At 43.5% G+C, this 24,656-nt stretch overlaps 1 long non-coding RNA gene across 2 annotated transcripts; it reads left to right on the top strand.

Moving 5' to 3' along the window:
• The first annotated feature begins 244 nt into the window (after positions 1 to 244).
• Positions 245 to 24,169, top strand: LOC148778436 (uncharacterized). 2 transcript variants are annotated; one of them, XR_016038918.1, is made up of 4 exons: positions 245 to 1,194; positions 20,897 to 21,021; positions 21,277 to 23,054; positions 23,203 to 24,169. It is a non-coding gene; the product is annotated as an uncharacterized LOC148778436 (long non-coding RNA). The 2 variants fall into 2 exon arrangements; XR_016038919.1 differs by lacking the exon at positions 245 to 1,194 and adding an exon at positions 1,484 to 3,271 and having other exon boundaries at positions 21,277 to 24,169.
• The last annotated feature ends 487 nt before the right edge of the window (positions 24,170 to 24,656 follow it).

The raw sequence follows: 24,656 nt of genomic DNA, 5'->3' as shown, positions 1-24,656 counted from the left end.
TTAGCAATAAGTATAGCATAAAGTGAACACAGAAGAGGTTAGAGTAGACCAAATATGAAAGTTAGTTTAAAAGGAAACATACAAAGTTGACTGATTACAGTAGGGTTAGGTTAAGGGTGAGCATGAGTGTGAAGGTTAGGGTGAGGGTTTAGGGTTAGGGTTAGATGGGTTAGGGTTAGGGGTTAGGGTTAGGTTTTAGGGTTAGGGTTAGGGGTTAGGGTCAGGGGTCAGGTGTCAGGGTCAGGGTCAGTGTGAGGGTGTGGAAGGGCTGCCGTCTGCACGTAAGTCCCTGCCCCCGACCATCTTCAGAATTGCTCACTGGTGTATCAAGCACCCTAATTGGGTTTTCACCTGTGTAACTGGTGGATTCTTAATGAGCAATGTGAACAGTGACATTGAATGTCCTCAGTCAGGACTAGATACTTACTATGCCACATACAGGTGTAAGAACCTGGGGAGGCATGTGCAGCCAGTACCCCTAGGGACAGCGTTCAGACTTGACCCCTCAACAGTTTGGGGTCCAGCCACTGCTTTAGCATTTCTGAGGGCCCAGTGCTGACTCTAAGGGTTCTGTAATCCAGCCTCCATCTTTCTTTAGTGAGACCCACACTTCTAGGATCCTACAGAGCAGGGCCTGTGTGAGTTCTCTGTGGCGTCTCTAACAAACGACCACATGTTGTGTGGTTTAAAGCAACAGGAGTTCATCCTCCCCCAGTCCTGGAGACCAGACACCTGAGATCAAGGTGGCGCAGGGCTGAGGTCCCTCCAGAGGCTCCAGGATAGGGTCCTTCCTGCCTTCTCCAGCTTTGGGGCTCCAGGGGTCTCGGGGCTTGTGGCCCCTCCCTCCCACCTCTGCCTCCATCTTCACGAGGCTTCTCGTATGTGTCCTCTTTCATCTCTTATAAGGACTGTCATGGATTGAAGGTTAGCCTAACCCAGATGACCTTACCTTGAGATCCTTAACTACCATCTACAAAGACCCTTTTCCCAAATATGGCCCTGTTCCCGTGTTTTGGGGGGACACATCTTTTGGGGCCACCATTCACCCCGTTATCTGTGTATAAAATAACCTTTATTTTAGGAGATCACCACAGGCCCATATAGACGGGCACAGACAGCGGCCACACACGTGGAGTCTGGAGAGAATGAGGATGCTGGAGTCACCTGGAACAGATCAAGGCCTCGCTTCATCAGGTGAGGGGAATCACAGGGAGGAGCGGGGCATGGTCCCGTTCAGGCTTCAAAAAGACCATGTTGGGTGGGATGTGAGACGCACCGTGAGGGCAGGGAGCTTTGTAGGATGGAGGGATTAGGCTTTGGCCAGGGCCGTGGGTGTAGAGGGGAATTAGTTTGGAGTTTGGCCATATGCCCTGGAGAAGGAGCTGACAGTCCCTGGGGCACAAGGAACTGGGAACCTGGGAGGCCTCCGTGTTACTGAACCAAACTTGAGTCCACACACCTGAGTGCGGTGAAGCCAGTCGCCTGACGCCAGTTGCAGTAAAGGAAAGTGCGGCATTACTTGTAAAGGCACCGATCCGTGGAGACGGGTAAATCCCTCAGGGTTTCAGGAAAGCAGTTTTTCAGGCCACGTGAGGGAGGGGGTCACCGAGTATGTGATTCGCTGGTGCGCCGTTCTCTGGTTGGTGAGGTAACAGGCTGCTAACCTCACAAATCCTCAGGCAATGGACACCCTGGGGGTGACGTGTTCATGCTCATCAAGTAGTTAACTTCTGCCACTCAGTGGGGCTTTTAGCAGCTGTGAAACAACTCCCTGAGTGTGCCTGAGATACTATTTATTATCTCCATACTTCAGAGAGGAGCTACAGCAGAGGATACGGGACAGGGTCTGTCCTGTGAGGGCCCCATAGGCTCCTGCTCGGTTACACCAGGTGTCTGGCTCAGCAGCTGGAGAAGTTGGGGCTGCCTCCTGAGCGTGGGAAGCAGCAGGATCGCAGTCTTTGAGGGGCCTGTTAGTCCCCAGGATGAGATGGGGAGGCCATGGATGGACAGATGCACCTGGCCTGGGAGAGGGGTGCAGGCTGGAAATGTCACTGGACTCATCGCAGGGAGGAAGGGGAAAGGCCAGGAGGGGGCAGGAGGATTATAGCACCTACATGCAGGTGGTGGTGGACCTGATGGACACAACTCAAGAGTCACAGGAGTGGTGGTCAGGGGCTCAGCTTCATCCTCTTCTTTGCTTATCTGTAACTTCCCACTCCTTCAGCGAGGAGCATGGCCCCCACCATTTGCATTTGTCAGCTCTTTTCTCCTCTTCAGATTACATGTACAGTGGTCTCAGAATTGCTAGCTACTGCACCCTGGAAAGATCTCTATAAAATGAAGCCCAGTGTTTATGTGCAGGCCATTTTGCCTTTTGTGTATCAGTTCATTCATTTCCAAAGTCAACACATTTTCCCCCATCTCCTACAGTGAGATATCTTTTTCGTGCATTTCTAGTGTGGTTAGGTTTTGTTGCATTGTGTATTCCGTCCTGCGACTCTCCTACACTCTGTATAACTATACTTGAATAGATTGTTTGATCCCTTGGGCTATACAAATCGATGAGCGTAGACAAATGCATAGTGACAGGTGTCCATCCTAAAGCATCACAGGGAATACTAGAACCCCCTTCAGCAGATGATCTGCTTATCATCTGTGCAGCTGTGCTTTTCCTAGAAGGTCATAAATGAGGTCACACTGTGTGGCTCTGCTTTTCCTAGAAGGTCATGAATGAGGTCACACTGTGCGCTGTCTCTCCAGACTATCCTTTCACTGAGAGACATGCACGTGAGAGTTAACCCTGCTTCTCAAGGTTTGGTGGTTCATTCCTTACTGCTGATGAGTAATACTCCATTGCATGTGTATGGGAGGAAAACCAATTTTCACTCTGCCCTCCATAATAAAAGACAAATTACCAGGAGAAAAAACAGAAGCATACCTCCTCTATGCTTCCCTGGTGGCCTTGTGGTAAAGGATCTGCCTGTAATACAGGAGACCTGGGCTCAATCCCTGGGTTGGGAAGATCTCCTGGAGAAGGAAATGGCAACCCACTCCAGTATTCTTGCCTGGGGAATCCCATGGAGGGCTACAGTTTGTGGGGTCGCAAAGAGGCAATGATGACTTAGTGACTAAAACAACAAATAGTTTCTGTATAGAGGGGAGCTACCAAAGAAACCTGAGTCACTCCCTGAAATGCAAAAAGTCATCACCTTAAATGCCATCTTCAGCTAAAAACAAGACCCTGAAGAATGGGAGAAGCCCGTTATGGAAGGTAATAACACAAAACACAGTAAAGAAAGGTATGATTGTTTATAGATTTAAGTCAGGACCTCTCCATTGATCAGTTCAGTTCAGTTCAATTCAGTCGCTCAGTCGTGTCCGACTCTCCGCGACCCCATGAATCACAGCACGCCAGGCCTCCCTGTCCATCACCAACTCCCGGAGTACACTCAAACTCATGTCCACAGAGTCGGTGATGCCGTCCAGCCATCTCATTCTCCGTCATCCCCTTCTCCTCCCGCCCCCAACCTTTCCCAGCATCAGAGTCTTTTCCAGTGAGTCAACTCATCTCATGAGGTGGCCAAAGTATTGCAGCTTCAGCTTTAGCATCAGTCCCTCCAATGAACATCCAGGATTGATTTCCTCTAGAATGGACTGGTTGGATCTCCTTGCAGTATAAGGGACTCTCAAGAGTCTTCTCCAACACCACAGTTCAAAAGCATTGATTCTTCGGCGATCAGCTTTCTTCACAGTCCAACTCTCACATCCATACATGACCACGGGAAAAACAATTGCCTTGACTAGACGGACCTTGGTTGGCAAAGTAATGTCTCTGCTTTTTAATATACTATCAAGGTTGGTCATAACTTCCTTCCAAGGAGCAAGCGTCTTTTAATTTCATGGCTGCAATCAGCATCTGCAGTGATTTTGGAACCCCAAAAATAAAGTCTGACACTGTTTCCACTGTTGTTGCATCTATTTCCCATGAAGTGATGGGACCAGATGCCATGATCTTTGTTTTCTGAATGTTGAGCTTCAAGCCAACCTTTTCACTCTCCTCTTTCACTTTCATCAAGAGGCTTTTGAGTTCCTCTTCACTTTCTGCCATAAGGGTAGTGTCATCTGCATATCTGAGGTTATTGATATTTCTCCCAGCAATCTTGATTCCAGCTTGTGCTTCTTCCAGCCCAGCGTTCCTCATGACGTACTCTGCATATAAGTTAAATAAGGTGACAATATACAACCCTGGTGTACACCTTTTCCTATTTGGAACCAGTCTGTTGTTCCATGTCCAGTTCTAACTGCTGCTTCCTGACCTACATACAGGTTTCTCAAGAGGCAGGTCAGGTGGTCTGGGATTCCCATCTCTTTCAGAATGTTCCACAGTTTATTGTGATCGACACAGTCAAAGGCTTTGGCATAGTCAATGAAGCAGAAATAGATGTTTTTCTGAAACTCTCTTGCTTTCTCCATGATCCAGCAGATGTTGGCAATTTGATCTCTGGTTCCTCTGCCTTTTTTAACCAGCTTGAACATCTGGGAGTTCACGGTTTACATACTGCTGAAGCCTGGCTTGGAGAATTTTGAGCATGACTTTACTAGCGTGTGAGATGAGTGCAATTGTGCGGTAGTTTGAGCTTTCTTTGGTATTGCCTTTCTTTGGGATTGGAATGAAGACTGACCTCTTCCAGTCCTGTGGCCACTGCTGAGTTTTCCAAATCTGCTGGCATATTGAGTGCAGCACTTTCACAGCATCATCTTTCAAGACTTGAAATAGCTCAACTGGAATCCCATCATCACCACTAGCTTTGTTCGTAGTGATGCTTTCTAAGACCCACTTGACTTCACATTCCAAGATGTCTGGCTCTAGATCAGTGATCACGTTATCGTGACTATCTTGGTCGTAAAGATCTTTTTTGTACAGTTCTTCTGTGTATTCCTGCCACCTCTTCTTAATATCTTCTGCTTCTCTTAGGTCCATATCATTTCTGTCCTTTATCGAGCCCATCCTTGCATGAAATGTTCCCTTGGAATCTCTAATTTTCTTGAAGAGGTCTCTTGTTTTTCCTATTCTGTTGTTTTCCTCTATTTCTTTGCATTGATCACTGAGGAAGGCTTTCTTATCTCTCCTTGCTATTCTTTGGAACTCTGCATTCAGATGCTTATATCTTTCCTTTTCTCCTTTGCTTTTCGCCTCTCTTCTTTTCACAGCTATTTGTAAGGCCTCCTCAGACAGCCATTTCGCTCTTCTGCATTTCTTTTCCATGGGGATGGTCTTCGTCCCTGTCTCCTGTACAATGTCACGAACCTCCGTCCAGAGTTCATCAGGCACTCTATCAATCAGATCTAGTCCCTTAAATCTATTTCTCACTTCCACTGTATAATCATAAGGGATTTGATTGAGGTCATATCTGAATGGTCTAGTGGTTTTCCCTACTTTCTTCAATTTAAGTCTGAATTTGGCAATAAGGAGTTCATGATCTGAGCCACAGTCAGCTCCTGGTCTTGTTTTCGCTAACTGTATACAGCTTCTCCATCTTTGGTTGCAAAGAATATAATCAATCTGATTTCGGTGTTGACAAGTTGATAAGTTACTTGAGTTTTAATTATCCTTTTATTTCTGGTGCAAACAGGGACAACCCTTAAATGCTGAGATTTCTCTGTTGTAAATGTCCATCACAAAATGGTAATTGCCACTTAGTTTACTGAGAGTCCTCTTTTTTTTATTTTCTTTTCATGGAAGTGGACTTAGGCAATCCTCACAGCAGAGAGGCATATTTTGGGGTGGCATGTTTTACTTGCTTTGACATGGATATACCCCAACTTGATTATGCATTCATCTATTGAAGGATACCCTGATTACTTCAAGCTTTTAACTATTGTGGATAGCGCTGCTGTGCCTAAGTTCATCTTTGTTTGCATTTGGGCATGGATTTTTCAAAGCAGTTTCCTAAATACTGGAAGTACTGTTGTTGAATCCCAAGGTGAGGTTTGTTTAGCTTTGGAGAAAACTGCCCAACTGTGTTACAAGGTGGCTGTGCATGCATCCCACCAGTGGTGAGGGAGCGTTGTTGCTTTTCCTCAGCCTCAAGCGATGGGTATTGTCGTGTATTTAGAGTTCAGCAGCCTAATGTGTGTAGTGTGATAGCTCGTGACTTTACTTTGTAATTCCCTAATGGTGTATGGTGTTGAGCGTGTTTCTGTCTTGTACTGTCTGTATAACTTTTTTTGGCTGGGTGTCTGTTCAGATCTTCACTTATTGTTTATAGGGTTGTTCAAGAGGGCTTTGTCTATTTTGTGTCCAAATCCTGTATCAGACATGAATTTTGCAAATATTTTTCTCCCAGTTTGTTGCTTGTAGTTTGATTTTCTGAATGAGGTCTTTCAGAATAGACATCTTTATTTCTATAAAGTCCACAATATTTTTCATTTGTGGACTGACAGCTTGTGTGTTAAAACTCAAAACTCCTGATATACAGGCAAAACCCAGGGTCATGTAGATTTTCTATGTTTATGTCCACAATTTTGATAGTTTGAAAATTTAAATGTCTGTTAATAAATTTGAGTGAATTTGGTGACTACATTTTATTCTATAGAGTTTCAAGTTAATTCCTTAACTATCTTGGAGAAGTTTTGGACATTGGCAATGTTTCAGTTTGAATTTCCATAGTTTAATGGACCTAGCAGAATCGCTCTGAGGGACGGAGTCTCCGCTTGGCTGCGCCTGCGCGAGTGAGGGCGCCTGGATCTGCGGTTCTCATTGGCTGGCAGGAGCGCGGAGCCGCCTCCCGCCCCGCCCCCACCCCAGCGGAGTTTCTGCGCTGACCAAGCGTCTGGCTGCTGACGGGGGGTCTGGTCGCCTCAGGACCCATTGGGGCTTCAGCTTTGGGACATTGTGGGATTCAGTTCAGGAAGACAGGGAGTCTGGTCTCCTCAGGACCTGCTCAGGTTTTGGCTTTGGGACATTTATGGTGTTTACTTCAGGCTGACAGGAGGTGGTTCTCCTCAGGATCGATTGGTGTTTTGGCTTTGGGACATTGTGGGGTTAGTTCAGGCTGAATGCGTGTCTGGTCTCCTCAGGACCTGCTGGTGCTTCAACTCTGGGACTTTGTGGGGTTCAGTTCAGGATGACGGAAGTCTGGCCACTGAAGACCCACTGGAGCTTCGGCTTTGGGACGTTGTGGTGTTCAGTTCAAGCTGACGGGAGTCTGGTCTCCTCAGGACTCACTGGGGTTTCAACTTTGATACATTTAGGGTTCAGTCCAGGGTGATGGGAGTCTGGCCCCTCCGGACCCATTATGGCTTTGGCTTTGGGACATTGTGGGGTTAGTTCAGGCTGATGGGAGTCTGGTCTCCTCAGGACCTGCTGGTGCTTCAGTTCTGGGACTTTGTGGGGTTCAATTCAGGCTGACAGGAGTCTGGTCTTTCAGGACCCACTGGGATTTCAGCTTTGGGACATTATGGGGTTCAATTCAGGGAGATGGGAGTCTGGCCATAGAGGACCCACTGGGACTTCAGTTTTGGGACGTTGTGGGGTTCAGCTTAAGCTGATGGGAGTCTGGTCTTCTCGGGACCCACTGGGTTTTCAGCTTTGATACATTTTGGGGTTCAATCCAGGGTGATGGGAGTCTGGCCACTCAGGACCCATTAGGGCTTTGGATTTGGGACATTGTGGGGTTCAATTCAGGTTGACAGCCTGGTTTCCTCAGGACCTGCTGGGGCTTCATCTTTGGTACTTGTGAGGTTCAGTTGAGTCTGACAGGAGTTTGGTTTCCTCAGGACTTACAGGAAGGTGGTGCTGATGAAGGAAGAGGTGAGGAAAATTGAGAAGAAACTTTCTGTGTGTGGCTGTTGCTGAGTGCCTGTCTTCAGAGGACACAGGACTGTTAGGGCTTGATGTGGAAAGTTGTGGGTTTTTTGTCAGTTTTTGTCTGTGGTATAGAATGGTGTCCAGTGTTGTTCCTTGGTGTGTGGTGTCCATTTTCCCCAGCATGGCTTATTGAGGGGACTGTCCGTTCCTGGGTGTGTATTCTTAGCTCCTTTCTTGTAAATTGATTACCATGAACCTGCAGATTTATTTCTGGGTCTCTGTATCTGTGCCTGCTTCTGATACAGTTCCACACGTCTTGTGGTGCCTTTAGGTGCATAATGTAGATTGAAGACAGGGATGGGGATGCTGCCAGCCTGTTCTCCTTTCTCAGGGTCACTTTGGCTCTTCTGGGTCCTTTGTGGTTTCACATGGATGTTAACATTGTTTCTGTGAAAAATGTCAATAAGATGTTGGTAGTGATTGCATGAATGTGTATGTTACTTTAGTTAGAATGCAGGTTTTAACGGTACTGTCACCCATGAGCATGGGATATCTTTTCATATCTGTTCAGTTTAATTGAGCACTGTCTCTTGCAGTATTTAGCTTGCAGCTCTTTCAAATCCTTGGTTAAATTTCTAGTTTTGGGGGGATGCAATTGTACAGGGGATTATTTTCTTAATTTCTCTTTCTGATAGTTCATTATTAGTGTAGAAAATCACACATGATCTTGCAGTTCTTCTGATTTATTTTTTGGCCATGCAACTCAGCATGTTGGATCTTAGTTTCCTGATCAAGGATCAAACCCGAACCCCTACAGTGGATGTGCAGAATCTCCACCACTGGACTGCCAGGGAAGTCCCTGAATTCACTTTATAGTTCTGACATTTGCTTTGATGTAGTGTTACATGCAAAACTAGAATTCAGACATCTCATAGTTTCAGTGCCATCAGGGCTATCCACAGCACTCAAGGCATGGTGGCTACTCTTCCTACGGTGACTTTTAATACCATGTGGACTACTACAATGCAATTAGCATCACTACTTTAGTTAAATTTGGTCTGGTTAAGTCTTGGGTTCTATTACAATGTTTGATGCCATCTCTGATTTTCTGGCATGTGACTTACATGGTTGTACTGAAAAGTAATTTACTTTCTAGTAAAATTTCAAAAGCTTCAAGTTTAAATAGTGGTACAAAGTTTTCTATATTCACACTGAAAAATGCAATGTGTTTTACCTAAAACAGGGTCACTTTCCCAGGGAACCAGCCCATAACTCCCAAATAGGGGATAGTTATGGTGTCCACATTACAATCCTATCCATAGGACCACTTCAACATGCATCAGCTGGCCAAACTTTGTGCAAATATCTTTCTCCATTCTAATGCACTTTTCTTTTTCTGGGACCACCACTGGGGCTTTCCCTCATGTCAAAAACTTTCGTGGATTTAAAGTGACAAGATGACTATGATCTGCATGGCTTTTTCTGTGTGTCTTCTTTCACGGAAGATGTTTTCAGTGCTTTTCCATGTTGTAACCTGTATCGTTTTTTAATTGTGGTAGATTGCTGGGAGAAATATCAATAACTTCAGATATGCAGATGACACCACCCTTATGACAGAAAGTGAAGAGGAACTAAAGAGCCTCTTGATGAAAGTGAAAGAGGAGAGTGAAAAGGTTGGCTTGAAGCTCAACATTCAGAAAACAAAGATCATGGCATCTGGTCCCATCACTTCATGGGAAATAGATGGGAAAACAGTGGAAACAGTGTCAGACTTCATTTTTTGGGGCTCCAAAATCGCTGCGGATGCTGATTGCAGCCATGAAATTGAAAGACGCTTACTCCTTGGAAGGAAAGTTATGACCAACCTAGATAGTTTATTAAAAAAGCAGAGACATTACTTTGCCAACCAAGGTCCGTCTAGTCAAGGCTATGGTTTTTCCCGTAGTCATGTATGGATGTGAGAGTTGGACTGTGAAGAAAGCTGACCGCCGAAGAATTGATGCTTTTGAACTGTGGTGCTGGAGAAGACTCTTGAGAGTCCCTTGGACTTCAAGGAGATCCAACCAGTCCATTCTAAAGATCAGTCATGGGTGTTCAGTGGAAGGACTGATGTTAAAGCTGAAACTGCAATACTTTGGCCACCTCATGCAATGAGTTGACTCACTGGAAATGACTCTGATGCTGGGAAGGATTGGGGGCGGGAGGAGAAGGGGATGACAGAGAATGAGATGGCTGGATGGCATCACCGACTCGATGGACATGAGTTTGAGTGAACTCCGGGAGTTGGTGATGGATAGGGAGGTCTGGTGTGCTGTGATTCCTGGGGTCACAAAGAGTCGGACACGATTGAGCGACTGAACTGAACTGAACAAACATACAATATTTATCATTTGAGTCATTTTAGAGCCAGACATCTTGGAATGCGAAGTCAAGTGGGCCTTAGAAAGCATCACTACTAACAAAGCTAGTGGAGGTGATGGAATTCCAGTTGAGCTATTTCAAGTCTTGGAAGATGATGCTGTGAAAGTGCTGCACTCAATATGCCAGCAGATTTGGAAAACTCAGTAGTGGCCACAGGACTGGAAGAGGTCAGTCTTCATTCCAATCCCAAAGAAAGGCAATGCCGAAGAATGCTCAAACTACCGCACAATTGCACTCATCTCACACGCTAGTAAAGTCATGCTCAAAATTCTCCAAGCCAGGCTTCAGCAGTATGTGAACCATGAACTCCCAGATGTTCAAGCAGGTTTTAGAAAAGGCATAGGAACCAGAGATCAAATTGCCAACATCCGCTGGATCATGGAGAAAGCAAGAGAGTTTCAGAAAAACATCTATTTCTGCTTCATTGACTATGCCAAAGCCTTTGACTGTGTCGATCACAATAAACTGTGGAACATTCTGAAAGAGATGGGAATCCCAGACCACCTGACCTGCCTCTTGAGAAACCTGTATGCAAGTCAGGAAGCAACAGTCAGAACTGGACATGGAACAACAGACTGGTTCCAAGTAGGAAAAGGTGTATGTCAAGGTTGTATATTGTCACCCTGCTTATTTAACATATGCAGAGTACATCATGAGGAACGCTGGGCTGGAAGAAGCACAAGCTGGAATCAAGATTGCTGGGAGAAATATCAATAACCTCAGATATGCAGATGACACTACCCTTATGGCAGAAAGTGAAGAGGAACTCAAAAGCCTCTTGATGAAAGTGAAAGAGGAGAGTGAAAAGGTTGGCTTGAAGCTCAACATTCAGAAAACAAAGATCATGGCATCTGGTCCCATCACTTCATGGGAAATAGATGCAACAACAGTGGAAACAGTGTCAGACTTTATTTTTGGGGTTCCAAAATCACTGCAGATGCTGCTTGCATCCATGAAATTAAAAGACGCTTGCTCCTTGGAAGGAAAGTTATGACCAACCTTGATAATATATTAAAAAGCAGAGACATTACTTTGCCAACCAAGGTCCGTCTAGTCAAGGCTATGGTTTTTCCCGTGGTCATGTATGGATGTGAGAGTTGGACTGTGAAGAAAGCTGATCGCCGAAGAATCAATGCTTTTGAACTGTGGTGTTGGAGAAGACTCTTGAGAGTCCCTTATACTGCAAGGAGATCCAACCAGTCCATTCTAAAGGAGATCAATCCTGGATGTTCATTGGAGGGACTGATGCTAAAGCTGAAGCTGCAATACTTTGGCCACCTCATGCGACGAGTTGACTCACTGGAAAAGACTCTGATGCTGGGAAAGGTTGGGGGCGGGAGGAGAAGGGGACGACGGAGAATGAGATGGCTGGATGGCATCACTGACTCTGTGGACATGAGTTTGAGTGTACTCCGGGAGTTGGTGATGGACAGGGAGGCCTGGCGTACTGTGATTCATGGGGTCGCGGAGAGTCGGACACGACTGAGCGACTGAACTGAACTGAAGTATGCACTTCTATAGCATTAACTGCACTCACATTGTAAAAGTATCCTCACCATTTATCTCCAGAATCTTTTCCTTTTCCTGAAGTGACACTGTAACCATTAGACACTCACCACCCTCAATCCCTGTATACCTTATTCTATTAGGAATTTTTCTTATATGGATATCTCGTACAAGTGGAACCACGGAACATTTTTCCTTTTGTATTGACCTTGTTTCACTTCACATAATGTCTTGAAGGTTCATTCACATTAGAGCACGTGTGAGAGTTATCTTGTTTTTAAAAGTTGAATCATTTTCTTTTGTGTATATACTACACTGTGCTTATCCATTCATCTGTTGAATGCTGTGTTGCTTCCACCTATTGGCCACTGAATAATGCTGCTCTGAATATGGGATACGAATATCTGTTCCCGTTCTTGGTTTTAAATATTTTGGGTGTATTCCCTAGATTGAAATTGATGGACTCTATGTTAATTCTGTTTGTTTTTGAGGCGCCCCCTACTGTTTTCTTCAGCTGTGGCTCTATTTTACTATATGGCATATATTACTATACGCCTTTATATGGCAGAGTAATGCAACTTATGGATGGATCTACCTTATTTTGCTTATTCATTCACCTGTTGGTGGACATTTTCATTGTTTTTACCTTGGGCTGTTGAGAACAGTGCTGCTATGAATCTTGGTGTACAACTTTATATTTGAAAACCTGTTTTAAATTCTTTGTATGTATGTCTAGGAGTGGAGCTTCCAAAACATATGATAATTACATTTCTATATTTTTGAGAAAATGCTGAAGTTTTACACACATTGATTGCACCATTATACATCTCCACAGTAAAGTTTGAGTTCCAATTTCTGTACATTTTTGCCAACATTTGTTATTTGTCTTTATTGTTGATTTTCCCCATGTCCATCCTGTGTGCCTTATTAAGGAGGAAGTCATAATGCAGGACCCACATTTGAGGAGAGGGAAGTTAGCTTCACATACTTGATGGACAGCTGAGTGTCTGTATCAATTGTTTAGACTCTTTATGCATAGAGATTTTTATTGAACACTACTCATAAAACCTATGTAACATTTTTTTTAAACCAGTTTGGACACATGAAAATTATTTTAAACTTTTGTTTATAATCCAGCACTACGTTATTAGACTGCTTAATTTATTCTTGATTTGGCTGTTGAGAGTTTTTTCCATGCTGTCCTGTTTTTATTTTACACAATTCAGGTCTTGTGGGGGGTTTTGGTACTTCTTTCTCATATTTTAATATTATCTTGCTTACTTATTTATTGTCTCAGTCCTAGTATCAGCCACATATTTAAAGAGCCCTTACCCCTTTTTATTCGAGAATAGTAATAAAAACTTGCATGTGGGAACTTTCTATTCTCAGTAGACAATGCATGAAAATATGTATGCATCTATCCCAGACTATGCATACACACAGTTATGAAGATTTTCACAGGGAGCTATGTGTTTCTGTATTAGGCAAAAGATAGTTTATAATTATGTCTCCAACCTGATCTGTTATGACACAGGTATTGTAACCTTCTCCCTTTGTCTGCCTGTAACTTCCCACTCCAGTGGTAAGAAACCTGGCTTCCACTACTTGTCATTTATCAAATTCAGTGCTTGTTCCATTCAATGACTGATACAGTAGTTTCAGTACTGTTAGCTACAACCTCCCATAGGAAAGAACTTACGGAGTCCATTGTTTACGCATGGTACATTTTGCCTTTGGCCTGCAGATTCCATTCCTTGCCACAGTGAACTTAGGTCAGCTCATTTTGTCCTACCACTAAGAGTGGGTTTTTTCTTTTTCTTCTTTTTTAAAAAAAATCTCTTGGCTGTGCTATATGACATGTGGGATTTTAGGTTCCTGACCAGGAATTGAATCCACCTTTCCTGCATTGGCACCGTGGAGTCTTAATCACTGGACCACCAGGGAAGTCCTGAAGTTTTTCATATATTTCTCAATCAGTTAGATTCTTTGCTAAATTCTGCCTTCCAGTCTTTGACATTCCCATACCATAAATAAATAAATTTGAATAGGTAATAATTTACTTGTTAGGTTCTAAAAACAAACAAATATGTGCTTAGAAAATGCATAGTGGCAGGTATTCATCACTACAATACCATATGAAATATTTCAACTGCATATTCCATAAACTGTTTATCATGTCTGTTTAGCCTTTTCTAGAATGTCTTATAAGTTTGTACAGTGTGTAGCACTTGAGGCTGGATTCCTTCATTTAGTAATGTGTTAGATTCATGATTTTTTAATAAATGGGTTGGTGATTCATTCCTTTGTATCTCTGAATACTATTGTATTACATTATACGAGAGGAAAGATAGTTTTCTCTCTACCCTTCGATGTTCTTCATTGAGATCCCCATAATGAAAGGGAGATGAACTGGAGAAAAACAATTGAAGGTTTAATATATGCCACGCATTCGTGTATACTTGAAAGATACCTGGGAAAACTGAGTCACTTCCTGAAATGGTGCAAGTTCAGTTGAGTTCACTCAGTGGAGACCAACTGTTTACAACCCCATGGACTGCAGCACACCAGGCTTCCCTGTCCATCCCCAACTCCCAGAGCTTGCTCAAACTCATGTCCATCGAGTCAGTGATGCCATCCAACCATCTGATCCTCTGTCGTCCCCTTCTCCTGCCTTTAATCTTTCCCAGCATCAAGGTTTTTTCAGATGAGTCAATTCTTTGCATCAGGTGGCCAATGTGTTGGAGTTTCAGCTTCAGCATGAGTCCTGCTAATGAATACTCAGGACTGATTTCCTTTAGGATGAACTGGTTGGATCTCCTTGCAGTCCAAGGGACTCTCAAGAGTCTTCTTCAACACCACAGTTCAAAAGCATCCATTCTTCAGTGCTTGGTTTTCTTTATAGTCCAACTCTCACATCCATATAGTGCAACTACTGGAAAAACCATAGCTTTGACTAGACAGACCTTTGTTGGCAAAATAATGTCTCTGCTTTTTAATACGCTGTCTAGGTTGGTCATAACTTTTCAACCAAGGAGCAAGCCTCTTTGAATTTCATGGCTGAGGTCACCACGTGCAGTAATTTTGGAGCCCAAGAAAATAAAGTCTGTCACTGTTTCCATTGTTTCCCCATCTATTTGCCATGAAGTGATGGGACCAGATGACATGATCTTAGTTTTCTGAGTGTTGAGTTTTAAGCCAACTTTTTCAGTCTCCTCTTTCACTTTCATCAAGAGGTTCTTCAGTTCCTCTTCACTTTCTGCCATAAGTGTTGTGTCATCTGTGTATCTGAGGTTATTGATATTTCTCCCAGCAATCTTGATTCTGGCTTGTCTTTCATCCAGCCCAGCATTTCACATAATATACTCTGCATATAAGTTAAATAAACAGGGTAGCAATATACAGTCTTGATATACTCCTTTCCTGATTTGGAACCAGTCCCTTGTTCCTTATCCAATTCTAACTGTTGCTTCTTGACCTCCATACATATTTCTCAGGAGGCAGGTCAGTTGGTCTGGTATTTACATCTGTTTAAGAATTTCCCACAGTTTGTTGTGATCTACACAGTCAAAATGGACTGGAATGGGTGAATTTAACTCAGATGACCATTATATCTACTACTGTGGGCAGGAATCCCTTAGAAGAAATGGAGTAGCCATCATGGTCAACAAAAGAGTTCGAAATGCAGTACTTGGATGCAATCTTAAAAACGACAGAATGATTTCTGTTCGTTTCCAAGGCAAACCATTCAATATTACAGTAATCCAAGTCTATGCCCCAACCAGTAATGCTGAAGAAGCCAAAGTTGAACAGTTCTATGAAGACCTACAAGACCTTCTAGAACTAACACCCAAAAAAGATGTCCTTTTCATTATAGGGGACTGGAATGCAAAAGTATGAAGTCAAGAAACACCTGGAGTAACAGGCAAATTTGGCCTTGGAGCACGGAATGAAGCAGGGCAAAGGTTAATAGAGTTTTGCCAAGAGAACGCACTGGTCATAGCAAACACCCTCTTCCAACAACACAAGAGAAGACTCTACACATGGACATCACCAGATGGTCAACACCGAAATCAGATTGATTATATTCTTTGCAGCCAAAGGTGGAGAAGCTGTATACAGTTAGCAAAAACAAGACCAGGAGCTGACTGTGGCTCAGATCATGAACTCCTTATTGCCAAATTCAGACTTAAATTGAAGAAAGTAGGGAAAACCACTAGACCTTTCAGATATGACCTAAATCAAATCCCTTATGATTATACAGTGGAAGTAAGAAATAGATTTAAGGGTCTAGATCTGATAGATAGAGTGCCTGATGAACTCTGGACGGAGGTTCGTGACATTGTACAGGAGACAGGGACGAAGAACATCCCCATGGAAAAGAAATGCAAAAAAGCGAAATGGCTGTCTGAGGAGGCCTTACAAATAGCTGTGAAAAGAAGAGAGGCGAAAAGCAAAGGAGGAAAGGAAAGATATAAGCATCTGAATGCAGAGTTCCAAAGAATAGCAAGGAGAGATAAGAAAGCCTTCCTCAGCGATCAATGCAAAGAAATAGAGGAAAACAACAGAATAGGAAAAACAGGAGATCTTTTCAAGAAAATTAGAGATATCAAGGGAACATTTCATGCAAAGATGGGCTCGATAAAGAACAGAAATGGTATGGACCTAACAGAAGCAGAAGATGTTAAGAAGAGGTGGCAAGAATACACAGAAGAACTGTACAAAAAAGATCTTCACAACGAAGATACTCACGATGGCGTGATCACTCACCTGGAACCAGATATCTTGGAATGTGAAGTGAAGTGGGCCTTAGAGAGCATCACAACGAACAAAGCTAGTGGAGGTGATGGAATTCCAATTGAGCTATTTCAAATCCTGAAAGATGATGCTGTGAAAGTGCTGCACTCAATATGCCAGCAAATTTGGAAAACTCAGCAGTGGCCACAGGACTGGAAGAGGTCAGTCTTCATTCCAATCCCAAAGAAAGGGAATGCCAAAGAAAGCTCAAACTACCGCACAATTGCACTCATCTCACACGCTAGTAAAGTCATGCTCAAAATTCTCCAAGCCAGGCTTCAGCAGTATGTGAACCGCGAACTTCCAGATGTTCAAGCAGGTTTTACAAACGGCATAGCAACCAGAGATCAAATTGCCAATATCCGCTGGATCATGGAGAAAGCAAGAGAGTTCCAGAAAACCATCTATTTCTGCTTCATTGACTATGCCAAAGCCCTTGACTGTGTGGATCACAATAAACTGTGGAACATTCTGAAAGAGATGGGAATCCCAGACCACCTGACCTGCCTCTTGAGAAACCTGTATGCAGGTCAGGAAGCAACAGTTAGAACTGGACATGGAACAACAGACTGGTTCCAAATAGGAAAAGGAGTACGTCAAGGCTGTATATTGTCACCCTGCTTATTTAACTTATATGCAGAGTACATCATGAGGAATGCTGGGCTGGAAGAAGCACAAGCTGGAATCAAGATTGCCGGGAGAAATATCAATAACCTCAGATATGCAGATGACACTACCCTTATGGCAGAAAGTGAAGAGGAACTCAAAGGCCTCTTGATGAAAGTGCAAGAGGAGAGTGAAAATGTTGGCTTGACGCTCAACATTCAGAAAACAAAGATCATGGCATCTGATCCCATCACTTCATGGCGAATAGATAGGGAAACAGTGGAAACAGTGTCAGACTTTATTTTTCTGGGCTCCAAAATCACTGCGGATGCTGATTGCAGCCATGAAATTAAAAGACGCTTACTCCTTGGAAGGAAAGTTATGACCAGCTTAGATAGCATATTAAAAAACAGAGACATTACTTTGCCAACCAAGGTCCATCTAGTCAAGGCTATGGTTTTTCCCGTGGTCATGTATGGATGTGAGAGTTGGACTGTGAAGAAAGCTGATCGCCGAAGAATTGATGCTTTTGAACTGTGGTGCTGGAGAAGACTCTTGAGAGTCCCTTGGACTGCAAGGAGATCCAACCAGTCCATTCTAAAGGAGATCAATCCTGGGTGTTCATTGGAAGGACTGATGCTAAAGCTGAAACTCCAATACTTTGGCCACCTCATATGACGAGTTGACTCACTGGAAAAGACTCTGATGCTGGGAGGGATTGGTGGTAGGAGGAGACAGGGACGACAGAGAATGAGATGGCTGGATGGCATCACCGACTCTATGGACATGAGTTTGAGTGAACTCCGGGAGTTGGTGATGGACAGGGAGGCCTGGCGTGCTCTGGTTCATGGGGTCGCTAAGAGTCGGACACAACTGAGCGCCTGAACTGAAGTGAACACAGTCAAAGACTTTGGCATAATCAATAAAGCAGAAGTAGATGTTTTTTTTGGAATTCTGTTATATTTTCTGTGATCCAGCAGATGTTGGCAATTAGATCTCTGGTTCCTCTGCCTTTTCTAAATCCAGCTTGAACATCTGGTTGTTCACGATTCACATACTGTTTAAGCCTGGCTTAGAGAGTTTTGACGATTACTTTGCTAGTGTGTGAGATGAGTGCAATTGTACGGTAGTTTGAACATTCTTTGGCATTGCCCTTCTTTGGGATTGGAATGCAAACTGACCTTTTCTAGTCCCGTGGCCACTGCTGAGTTTTCTAAATTTGCTGGCATATACAGTGCAGCACTTTCACAGCATCATCTTTTAGGATTTGAAATAGCTCAATCGGAATTGCATCACTTCCAGTAGCTTTGTTCGTAGTTATGCTTCCTAAGGCCTCCTTGACTTCGTATTCCAGGATGTATGGCTCTAGGTGAGTGATCACACCATTGTGGTTATCTGGGTCTTGAAGTTCATTTTTTGTATAGTTCTGTGTATTCTTAATATCTTCTGCTTCTGTTAGGTCCATACGATTTCTGTCCTTTATCGTGCCCATCTTTGCACGAAATGTTCCCTTGGTATCTCTTATTTACTTGAAGAGGTCTCTAGTCTTTCCCATTCTATTGTTTGCCTCTATTTGTTTGCATTGATCACTGAGGAAGGCTTTCTTATCTTTCCTTGCTATACTTTGGAACTCTGCATTCCAGTGGGTATATCTTTCCTTTCTCCTTTGTCTTTAGCTTCTCTGCTTTCCTCAGCTATTTGTAAGACCTCCTCAGACAACCATTTTGCCTTTTTCCACTTCTTCTTCTTGGGGGTGGTCTTGATCACTGCCTCCTGTACAATGTCACAAACCTCCATTTATAGTTCTTCAGGCACTATATCAGATCTAATGCCTTAAATCTATTTGTCACTTCCACTGGATAGTCATAAAGGATTTGATGTAGGTCATACCTGAATGGCCTAGAGATTACCCCTGCTGCTGCTGCTGCTAAGTCGCTTCAGTCGTGTCCAACTCGGTGCGACCCCATAGACAGCAGCCCACCAGGCTCCCCTGTCCCTGGGATTCTCCAGGCAAGAACACAGGAGTGGGTTGCCATTTCCTACTCCAATGCATGAAAGTGAAAATTAAAAGCGAAGTTGCTCAGTCGTGTCCGACTCTTAGCGACTCCATGGACTGCAGCCCACCAGGCTCCTCCATCCAGGGGATTTTCCAGGCAAGAGTACTGGAGTGGGGTGCCATTGCCTTCTCCGAGTGATTTCCCCTATGTTCTTCAATTTAAGCCTGAATTTTGCAGTGATGAGTTCATGATCTGGGCTCCAGTCAGCTTCCATTCTTTTTTGCTGACTGTATAGAGCTTCTCCATCATTGGCTGCAAAGAATATAATTGATCTGGTTTCAGTGTTGACCATCTGGAGATGTCATCATCCAATTCCTGTCCCAGAGAGGGACACACCCTTACCGATGGAGATATCCTTAATAAATGGAAATCTGCTTCATAAAATGGCGTTTCTCCAGGATTTCCAGGATTCTCCTGGTGCTGCTGTTTTTAAACGAATCCGTCCAGAATCACCCTTTTGTCAGAGGCGCATGTTTTGGGTGTGCTGTGCTGTGCTCCCCGTGACGTGTCTGTGTCCTGAGTTACTTATGAATGCATCTGTGAAAGGACATCCTGATATCTTTAAGTGTGTAGCTATCATGAATAGAGCTCTCGTACATCACTTGATGCTAGTTTCTGTTTCACAGTTTTGCTAAGCACTTGTCTAAATACAAGAGATACACTTCTTGGACCCTGAGGTGAGACTGTTTAGATTTGGAGAAAAATGCCCAACTGTCTTCCAAAGTTGACTGGACACGCATTCCACCAGCATCTGAGTGTACTCTTGTATGCTTACTTACTATCTATCTTCTTTGGCCAGGTGTGTATTTCAGTCTTTACCAAATTTTAAAGAGGTCGTTTGGTATAATTTGAGTCAGATCCTTTTTCAGATGTGTTTTGGAAATGGCACTAGTGGTAAAGAACCCACTTGCAAATACAGGAGACTTACAAATGCTGGTCTGACCCCTTGGCTGGGAGGATCCCCTGGAGGAGGGTGTGGCAACCCACTCCAGTATTCTTACCTGGAGAATCCCACGGACAGAGGAGCCTGGCAGTTTACAGTTCATAGGGTCACAGAGAATCAGACGTAAGTGAAGTAACTGAGCATACATACAGTATGTGCTTTTCTTTTGGTTTTCTGAATAAGGTCTTCCACAGAGTAGAAATTTTTATTTTTTATAAAGTCTACATTATTTTTTCTTTTGTTGACAGGCTTTTTTTAAGTTATTTTTTGTTTTACTTTTATTTTTAGCTGCACTGGGTCTTTGTTGTGCATGGGCTTTCTCTAGTTGTGGTCGTGGGGCTACTCCTAGTTACAGTACGTGGGCTTCCCTTGGAAGTGGCCTCTCTTGCTGTGGAGCATGGGCTTCTAGGCTCTTGGGCTCAGTAGAAAATATTTTAAAAATATTTTTCCTGATGCATGAGCATAGGATATTTTTCTTTTCTGTTTTCAATTTCTTTATCAATGCCCTATAGTTTTCTGATTATAGGTCTTTTATGTCTTTAGTTAAATTTATTCCTAGATAGTTTTTTTTTCTCTTGAATTGTGAATGGGATTGTTTTCTTATTCTTTTCAATAGTTTGTTATTCATGTATAGAAACAAAATTGATTTGTGTGTATTCAATTTTTTCTGTGTGTGCTGAATTTGCCTTTTAATGTATTTTTTTTAAATAATGTAAAAGATTGTGAAACTAAAATCTCACTGTTTCTCCTGCAATCCAGATCATCCACAGGACCCATGACTTAGTGGCTACTAACACCCTCTTCCCACGATGCCTGTTAATACTAATACTATATGGACTCCTCCAAGGGAAATAAGTGTCACAACTTTGATTGAACTTGGTCTGGTAAGTCTTGGCCTCTATAGCAAAGTCTGATGCCTGTCTTACCTGATTTCTTGAATGGTATTGTCATGGTTGTTTTGAAAAGTAATTCACTTTCCACTAATTTTAAAATGTACAGAAAGCTTTTAATAATGGCATAAAGTACTCGTATTTGCAAATTCACACAAAATGTTCAGTGTGTTTTACCCAAAACAGTGACACTCTCCTGAGGCACCAACACCTAGCCCCCCGAGAGGAAATCATGACTCTGTGTCATAGTTTAATTCACAGGCCCACTGCCACTTTCACCTGCTGCCCCAACTGTGTGAAGAAACCTTTATCCATCCTGATGCAGTTTTCTTTTCCTGGAACCAGTACTGAGTTTTCCCCTCATTTGGACAGCCTTGATGGATTTAAACAGACAAGATGAGTATGGGATCTGGGTGGCCTTTTATGGTATGGTTTTTCTCACTAAGGATGTTTTTAATATTCATTTATGTTGTAACAATTATGACCACTGCACTTTTTTTCTCATTGTCATTAAAAATACAAAACGTGGCATTAGCCATTTAATTCATTTTAAGTTTGCAGTTTTGTGATATTAATTACTTTCACGTAGTTGCACAAACAAGTTGAATAATGTGTGTATCTCAGGTGTGCATGGGAGATACTTACATATATATATGAAGTGAAGTGGAGTCGCTCAGTCGTGTCCGACTCTGTGCGACCCCATGGACTGCGTGTGTGTGTATATATATAAACACACAAACACCACAGCCCCCCACACACGTCTTTGTCCATTCGTCAGTTGTTGGACAGGTAGGTTCACATCTTTGCTGTTGTGAATAGTGCTGCTGTGAACATAGTGGTGAATGTGTCTTTTCGAATTATAGGTTTGTCTGGATATGTGCCCAGGAGTGGGATTGCTAATTCATATGGCAACTTTTTAGTTTTTTGAGTATCCTCCATACTGTTTTCCACAGTGCCTGCATCAGTTCCCACCCACTGTGTAGGAGATTTCGTTTTCTTCACCCCCTCACCAGCATTTGCTATTTGTAGACATTTTATCAATGCCATTCTGACGACTATGAGGCGATATCTCACTGTGGTTTTGATTGGCATTGCTTTAATGATTAGCAATGTGAAGTGTCTTTTTATGTGCCTGTTGATCATCTATATGTCTTCTTTGGAGAAATGCCTATTTAGACCTGCCCATTTTTAATTTTTTTTTTTAAAGATGCATGTGCTGTTTGTGTATTTTGGAAATCAGACAAAATACATCTGTATTTTGGTGGCATAATTTGCAAATATTTTCCCCCAGCAATTAGTACAGGTGCTGGGACAACCAGATCCCACATGCAAAAGAACAAATTTGGACACCTACTTCCCTCAGTATACAAAATCAACTCAAAACGGATCAAAGGCCTAGATGTAAGAATCAAAATTATACACCCCATGGAAGAAAACGTGAGAGAAAAACTTCATGACTTTGGATTTGGATTTGGCCATGATTTCTTAGATCTGCTACAAAACCCACAAATAACAGAAGACAAAAGAGATGAATTAGACTTCTTCACAACAAAAGTTGTGCACAAAAGGAGTCAGAAAAAAGTCCACCACCAAAATGGCACAAGATGTTTGCAGATCACGTACCTGATAAAGGTCTGTAGCATACAAGCCGAGACCCCACTGGCCCAGTGGGGGTGCCCGTGGGGCCCCTCCGGTCCCAGGTGATAAGGGAGTTTCAGGCCCCACAGCACCCTTGGGCTGGACACTGGTCGTCCTCAGCATCCTCAAGGAGTGAGCGCAGGATGGTTTTGAGCCCCGCTCCTTCTCATCACTGCCCTCAAAGACTGGAGGCTTCAACAGGTCTCCAGAAGAACACAGAATCGTTGCAAGTCTTTGAGAACCAAGGGATCATCCTTCACTTTCTTGAAAAGTGCATCTTACTTCATAGCAGTGACCTTTTCCAGTGTGGCTCCCGTGGTGTTCTCCCATCTTCTCCATCTCTCTGGAAGTGGCCAGGGCAGGTCGAGTGTCTCCAGTCCCCGCACCAGGTGATGAGGCCAGTGGGGGAGGTCCCGGTGGTCCTTGCTTTCACTGGATACTAACTCAGACTCGCAGGTTGACTGTGAACGTGGACGCCCCTGCTTATCCATCAAGAAGTCTCAACTCCTCACCTTCTCTTTTCCTTTTGCTTTTCAGTCTCAGAGTTACCTGATATCGCCACTCACAGTTCCTGAAGAGCCCAGAGATTTCTCCTGAAGGACAGGTTCTGAAAGATTCATAGGGATAAATAAAGAATGCAGATGATTCCTACCTCGTGCTGATGCCTTGAGGGTGACGAGAGTGAGTGTTTTCTCATGAGAACTGTAAAATCCTCCAAGTAATAGATCACTGGGGGCATCCTTTGTCTTCCTGCTCATTCTAATAATGTTGTTCCTGAATTTTAATTCAATAAAATTTATCTTATAAATATGCCAAGGGGGAGATCCATTAAAAAATGTTACTGAAGTAACTTCAAGGTTTTTACAACAAATAGGGACACAGAACCTGAGGTCAGACACTGGCTGAGAGATTCCCACCCTGAGCCACTGTCCCTTGGAGGGTGGAATGCCATGACCATCCTCCAGTAGGTAAGCGTCCTCAGGCACATCCTGTGTGGGACCACTGCATCACAGAATCTTAGATTGGCCAATGGCAGGCAGCTGGCAAGAGATGAGGAAACCAGAAAGCTGCCCAGCAGCCTGGGTGAACTCCTGGGCAAGGACTTAGTAAGGGTCCGCGTCAGGCCATTCGTTAGAGCCAGCATCAGGGCCTGAGAGACAGTGTCAGGATCTCAGAGATAACTTGATGGCCTTAGCAAGAGTCAGTTAAGGCTGTTCATTAGGGACTTCGCAGACTTTATCAGGGACATATTCAGGGCCTTGGTTATGGAGAGAATCAGAGGGATATTTAGTGACAGCATAGACTATAAGGGACCAAGACCTAAGCTAGGGACAGTGTCAAGGCTTCAGGTAAATTTGTTCCTTAGGGATATCTCAGGGCTTTCAATAGGACCAGCGTCAGGGCTATAGTTAGAATCAGTGTCAGGGCATTAGTTAGTGACAAAACCAGGGTGTTACTTAGGGGAAAAGTCAGGTCATTATTATTGACAGTGTCAGGCCTTTGTGAGGAGGAGGTTCTTGACCCTATGAAGGAATAGGATCAGAGAAATAGGACCATTCTCAGGTCATGAGTTAGGACCACAATTAGGGTGTTATATAGCAAACAGTCGGACACGACTGGGTGACTGAATGGAGCTGAACTGATAGGGAAAGAATTAGGTTATTAACGACAGTGTCTGGGCCTTAGGTAGAGTCATCATCAAGACCTTAGTTAGGAAGAGCTTCAGTCAGTTCAGTCGCTCAGTCGTGTCCACCACTTTGTGACCCCATGGACTGCAGCAGGCCAGGCTTCCCTGTCTATCACCAACCCCCAGAGCTTGCTCAAACTCATGTCCATCGAGTCAGTGATGCCATCCAACCATCTCATCCTCTATCATCCCCTTCTCCTCCCGCCTTCAGTCTTTGCCAGCATCAGGGTCTTTTCAAATGAGTCAGTTTTTTTGCAACATGTGGAGTTTCAGCTTCAGCATCTGTCCTTCCAATGACTATTCA

This window comes from Moschus berezovskii, chromosome 2, assembly GCF_049115385.1.
Source record: "Moschus berezovskii isolate FMDL1 chromosome 2, NW_MosBer_1.0, whole genome shotgun sequence".
Lineage (NCBI taxonomy): Eukaryota > Metazoa > Chordata > Mammalia > Artiodactyla > Moschidae > Moschus > Moschus berezovskii.
The sequence above is the reverse complement of the archived record's forward strand: the minus strand, read 5'-3'. Positions and strand labels throughout refer to the sequence as shown.